This window comes from Paramisgurnus dabryanus, chromosome 19 (genome assembly GCF_030506205.2).
Source record: "Paramisgurnus dabryanus chromosome 19, PD_genome_1.1, whole genome shotgun sequence".
NCBI lineage: Eukaryota > Metazoa > Chordata > Actinopteri > Cypriniformes > Cobitidae > Paramisgurnus > Paramisgurnus dabryanus.
This window is the reverse complement of record NC_133355.1, coordinates 28,584,063-28,591,176: the sequence shown is the minus strand read 5'-3', so window position 1 is coordinate 28,591,176 and position 7,114 is coordinate 28,584,063.

The window sequence follows — 7,114 nt, the reverse complement described above, 5'->3', positions numbered from 1 at the left end:
CAACCGCCGCATTGACATTTCTTGAGTATAGGAAAAGCTGTCATTAAATTAGTTTTGTTCAGATGCATTAATAGTTTTATATTGGAGCACAATGTCAATTTTTTTAATAGCACATGAGTGTCAGCCTGATCGACGTACAGAAATCCGTACTTATTTTATGTGTTGGCTAATTCGTACGAAGTATATCGTACAAAACGTGTGGTTATTCTAAAAAAAAAAACTAAACCCCATCCCTATGCCCAACATCAAGGGGTGAATGCAAATCGTACAAAAACATACACATGTGATTGTACGAATTAATACGAATCACCCACCTTGTAAAATGCGTACGAGTTGCCATGAGATTGCATTGGGAGTGCATTATTTCACATTTATGTACTGTATGTGTGAACACATTTATCTCCTGAAGTAAACTTTGGATATTCCACATTGTTAAATTTCTTTCCTACAAAAATAAAACGATTAAACAGGGGAAATAAGTTGAAGTTCCTATTGAAAGACAAAAAAGTGACAAGGGACAACGACATAATGTGTAATGTACTGTAAAAATAATGCAGGGGTGTGTTTTCCGAAAGCAACTAGGTCACAAGTTCTGTTGTTACCAATGGAGTTCAACGGTAACAATGACTATAGTTAGCTAACGATGCTTTTGGGAAACGCACCCCAGGATGAAGTTAAAACAACTTTGTTTTGCAAGTCAACATAACCTATTATTTTAAATTTTGACCTGCGAGAAGTTTACATAACTTATAAAACCAAGTTGAAATTGTTAAATTTTTTAAATGCTGCATTTTTACCAGTGTGTTCTACGAGCAATCACTGAATATACACTCACCTAAAGGATTATTAGGGACACCATACTAATACTGTGTTTGACCCCCTTTCGCCGTCAGAACTGCCTTAATTCTACGTGGCATTAATTCAACAAGGTGCTGACAGCATTCTTTAGAAATGTTGGCCCATATTGATAGGATAGCATCTTGCAGTTGATGGAGATTTGTGGGATGCACATCCAGGGCACGAAGCTCCCGTTCCCTCACATCCCAAAGATGCTCTATTGGGTTGAGATCTGGTGACTGTGGGGGCCATTTTAGTACAGTGAAGTCATTGTCATGTTCAAGAAACCAATTTGAAATGATTCGAGCTTTGTGACATGGTGCATTATCCTGCTAGAAGTAGCCATCAGAGGATGGGTACATGGTGGTCATAAAGGGATGGACCTGGTCAGAAACAATGCTCAGGTAGGCCGTGGCATTTAAATGCTGCCAAATTGGCACTAAGGGGCCTAAAGTGTGCCAAGAAAACATCCCCCACACCATTACACCACCACCAGCCTGCACAGTGGTAACAAGGCATGATGGATCCATGTTCTCATTCTCAATCTTTGTTTTCGCCAAATTCTGACTCTACCATCTGAATGTCTCAACAGAAATCGAGACTCATCAGACCAGGCAACACTTTTCCAGTCTTTAACTGTCCAACTTTGGTGAGCTTGTGCGAGTTGTAGCCTCTTTTTCCTATTTGTAGTGGAGATGAGTGGTACCCGGTGGGATCTTCTGCTGTTGTAGCCCATCTCCCTCAAGGTTGTGCGTGTTGTGGCTTCACAAATGCTTTGCTGCATACCTCGGTTGTAACAAGTGGTTATTTCAGTAAAAGTTGCTCTTCTATCAGCTTGAATCAGTCGGCCCATTCTCCTCTGACCTCTAGCATCAACAAGGCATTTTCGACCTCAGGACTGCCGCATACTGGATGTTTTCCCTTTTTTTTTGCTTAAATCACCTTTCTTTCCCATTGTGACATTCAGTTTGGAGTTCAGTGCCCGGTTGCATGAAAGTCCTTAAGCTAAGAAATCCCTTAAATATAAGGTTAAGGGTACCCTTAATAAAAAATGGGTTGCAAGAAAAACCCTTAAGTGAACCATAAGGCTGTCAATAAGTATTTACTCTTAAATGCTAAAGTATTATCTTAAGTTGTAATATACGTTGCAACTAGGGATGCACCGAATCCAGATTTTTTAGGTTCGGCCGAATCCCGAATCCACCGTTTAAGATTCGGCCGAAACCGAATACCGAATCCTACTCGCATCCTTATTCCATTAACACAGTAAAACACATTAATGAAGTAAACAACGTCCACAGCAGTGTATTTTTCATTTTATTTAATTTTAACTGTACATTATGCCAGGATGACAAGTTGGAAAAACTATTTTGACAATTACCATAAGCCTATGCATAATGAAAGCGATGCGTTGCGACACGCTCGTTTTTACAATAATGCTGAAGCAAGCAGCTCCGCGCTGAACTATATTTAACTTTGAGTGAGAAGCTCCGCTCGTCAATGTCAGGTTTCACACGGCCGTCCAATTACAGTGGAGGAGGGGCGGGAGATTACCACAGCAACCAACCGGCTCACAGCTGAAGCATCACAGCTACCAAGCGCTCGGCTGAAAAACAGCTGGAATTTGGCGTCCTCAAGGCGTTTTCAGCCGTGTTTAAAAGATTTGGTGTGTCCAGCCCCTAAGGCTCACCGAAAGAAAAAGCTCATCTCCACGTCAGCACCCGATGTGTGTAATCAACGGCCGCGTTACCTCGACCAGCGTAGCGCAAGCCTAGGGTTTGGTTCGGTGGAAAAAAAATCTAGGATTTCGGCCGAATCCGAATCCTGGATTCAGTGCATCCCTAGTTGCAACAAAGTCCTTAAGTCCCATTTTCTCTTAAAAACTTAAGGGACTATAACAAGTCCCTTAAAGCAACACCAAAGAGTTTTTTTTTACCTTAAAATAACGTTTCCAAAAAAGTTTCAGTGGTTTATCCACTTGAAACAGGGTGAACGCCACTTTCACATTTGCTTTGAAGCCCTCTATCGGCCAAAACCGCACTAAAGAAGTTTCCAACCGTCGGGTCGCGGTCCTGTAGTTCGAGTAAAAACTACAAAAACTTGCTTTACGGCAGACCTACAATCCAATCAGAGCCAGCTATGCTGCAATATTTACGATAGTGGTAATGGACAATTACGCTTCTAACCTGTAGGGGGAGCAAAGAGCAAAAACTCTTTAGTGTTGCTTTAACGTCACACGCGATGGCTAATTTTATGGTTATTTAAGAAAATTAAGTACCAACACGCATTTCTTAAGATTGAAATAATCCCTAGAGAAAAGTGATGTGCATTTATTAGTAGAATAGCGTTTTGATCGTCCGTCAATCTAAAGTAATTCAAGTTTGAATTACTTTGAGGTTTTATTTAGGGCTGAACGATACATCGAATTTTCATCGTCATCGCGATATGAACTCACGCGATGAACACATCGCAACAGACAGCCTTGACGTGATGAATGAAGGGAAAACGGTAAGCGCATGTAATAAACGTTTGACCTATCACGTTTAGTCCTGAAGACATGCCCCTCGTCCCATACCGCATACTTCCATACTATATAGTAGGCGAAAAGCACTACTTCTCGTACTCTTTGCATACTATATAGTATGGAAGTAGGCAGTTTGGGACGCACGGATGGTTTGCGCGTTCATGCTATTAGGCCAATCAGGGGAACCCCCAAGTCAGCTATGTTCAGATTGATTTGAGGTGTCAGTTGCGACGCTGTGCCTGTTAGCAAAAAACGATGGCGGAGAAAGGAGCGAAAATGTGTTGTCAGACGAAGACCTTGTGGTTAAAAGGAACAGCACTTCAGCTATATAATGGAATTATTTTGGATTTAGGAGGGATGACGCCGCAAATACAGGTACTGTGGAAGTGGTGATTCACATATTGCGTTTATTGCGTGCTCAAGTTCATTATTTCAAATGTAGGCGCGCAGTATGTGCGCTCTGGAAGCGCTGCGGTCGCGACTCGCACGTGGTGTGATGGGCTCGTTTTCCAGGCTTTTCAAAAACATTTTAACTTTTCATAATGAAACAAGCGCAGTGTGCAGATCATGTGACAATAACCTACGTGTCTAGCGTTTTCCACGTGTTTTTAGGCGCGACGTGAATGGCCCCTAAAACATGAAAAAATATAAAATATTTATCGCAACTCACATCGTCATCGCAACATTAAACAATGTCATCGCACATCGCAACTTTTCCTCACATCGTGCAGCCCTAGTTTAATACATGCGTCACTTTACAGTCTGTTATTTGCGATGTTTCATTGTACACAAATCCGCCGCCTGTTGAGCTGCGTGCGTTGATTTTTTTACGCTGTGAGATTTTGTAACTATAGCAACCGCTTCTCCGCTGCCGTGTTTTGGCAGAGACTACCGTAAAATACTTAGTATAAACACTTAGGTAAGGGTGACAGTTGAGACCTTTGTTGCAACGCTCTTAAATAAATCCCTTACTTCAGGGATTTTTTCTCCCTCAGGGAAACCCTCACTTAAGGAGTTTCATGCAACCGGGTACAGGAGATTGTCTTGACCAGGACCACACCCCTAAATGCATTGAAGCAACTGCCATGTGGTTGGTTGATTAGATAATTGCATTCATGAGAAATTGAACAGGTGTTCCTAATAATCCTTTAGGTGAGTGTATAAACTCCCTTAAAGAGAATGTTCATCCAAAATTGTGGTAAATTATGGATTTGGAAGATATTTTGAAGAATGTTTGTAACCAAACAGATTTTGGGCACCATTGGCTCCGTATTAGGAAAAAATAAAAGTATTGAAGTTAATGGTGCTACTGATCTTTATGGTTACATGGGAACAGTCTTCAAATATCTTTTCTCCTTTGTGTTCAGGAGAACATTACATTTATACAGGTTTATAACAACTTTAGGGTGACTTAATGATAGCAGAATTTTCAAATTTGGGTGAACTATACCTTTAATACACTTTTAAATATATTTGATGCTATATTTAAAAAAAATACAAAAACTGAGATAATTATATCTCATAAAACTGCTTATGTGGAGGACTGGAGTTGTTCAATAGAAACATGCATCAGTACTCAACAATGACAGTAACACACAATTAAATTTAGATGCGCAAATAAATGAGTCATTTAACAGTTTGATTCAGAGATCCTCACTTCAGAGAGATCCAGAGTTCATCATATAACAATAAAGTAATCATGTATAATTAGATACACTGTCTCACCAGTCTCATTTCATACAATAACCCACAGCACCTCGATAACCTTCATTTCTAAAAGCAGTTCAAGCAGGCAGCATGGTTTCAGCATAAATTAACAAGCAGCAAAGCAATGCATCTAGAGCACATACAAATGACACAATGGTTGTCATGGAGATGAGAACTGCCGATAAGGGAATCATTTCCAGTCACTCGGATGCTGTAATTATGTTACAATGACTCGTTCTTCAGTGGAGGTTTATCAAAACTATCATCAGATTTGTTTTGAGGAGCAGGAATGTTTCATTTTTTGATCAATAATCATTAACATTTTATGTAAATGACAACGTTATATGTAAAACAGCTTCACAAGAGTGAAGAATAAGACTTTATATTCACAACAGTAATCTTTCAGATGGCCTCTTTAACTTAACATGACTAATGTGGGGTTTGCCAACAGAGGGTGCTGTTAGTCTCAAAGCAACATCTCAGCTCTATTACTGTAAGTGATGCCTGGGTATTTAAAGAAGACAATTTGCCTATTGCACGGCTGAGTTCATTGCAGATTGCCTGTGAAAACCCAACTGAAGTCATTTTTGTGATTTACTGTTTTCTACATAAAGAACATGAAAATATAACCTTGATATCTTTAATGTTGACTGAGTAAGATTGAAATCAAAGTTTGATGCTCATTATGAGACTTTAGGCTGGATTTCAAAGACAGGGTCCCAATTGAAGGAATTGAAATTGTGGGTTTTGTTTATCATGCATATTTAGGCATATAGAATGGAAATCAATAACAAAGTAGTAAAAGATAATCATTAGAGGGTTGCTTATTTTAATATTTCATTTGTATATCCTTTACAGCAGTGGTTCTCAAACTGGGGTCCGGGGCGCCCAGGGGGGCCGCGAGATGGTGCCGGGGGGCCCCAGTTTTATGACATTTTATAAAATACATTCATTTATCATGAATTCTGTGTAATTAAACCTAAAAAAAATAAGGCTACTAACCAACAGCACTACTTTGTATAACTTAATATGTTTTGTTTAATTAAAATGTTACATTTTAGAACAGTTTTTGGTCATAAATTTTCTTTTGGGGGGCCGCGAAGGAATGCACCGTACACAAGGGGGGCCCGCACACGGAAAAAGTTGGAGAACCACTGCTTTAAAATTAGTACATCTCTTTGCATAATAAAAAAGACTTTTAGCTCTGGCATTTTAAAAACCCAAACATGCTTGAGGCTATACATGCCGTTTTTCAAGTTTTGATAAATGTCACACGCATAAATAATCATGCATATTGCGTTCACACAGGATTACTGCCTTTATTTTCGAAGGTCTAGATGGTAACTCATTTTATATGTCTCTTCCTTAGCATGCAGTTTGATGGCTGCAATTTGAGTTCCCAACCCCCCCGACCCCAGTGACTTCCTGAAAGATGTTGAAATACCAAATTAATACAGAAATGGTTTCCTTCTACAGGATGTGACACCTTCTGTGGCTAAAACCCATGGTGTCAGTGTAAAGGGCTCCTTGAATGTTTGGTGTGATTATTTATTTTTCCTGTACAGGAAGGTCTTTCATACAGAAGTGTTTACCTTCTAACTGGTAGTTTTTCCAGTATTTTCGTATATTTTCTCTCTACCCTACACTAGCTTTAACCTCGCCCAATTTTTGTGAGCCAGACGTTTAGTTGTAACTATTTCAGCCTAATTCGATTAGACATCAATTATGCCAATTGTCTTGGTGATAGATTGAATCGCATTATTGCTGTACACAGATCTGGTTGGGTCACTGCCCAGTTCTTTACTGAAGAATGCATTGGATAGATGCTTAAAGGCTTTTAGTCTTCCATCAGTCTGAAATTTCCACCACTACAGATAAAACTTCTTAAATACTCATTAAATAAAGAACACACACACACACATATAAAGCTAGGTTATTTCACTGTAAATAAATGATGTCAAATATATGACATATATTTGTTACTTTAACTTAAAGGCGGGGTGCATGATTTTTAAAAAACACATTGAAAAAAGGATTCGGGCCGAG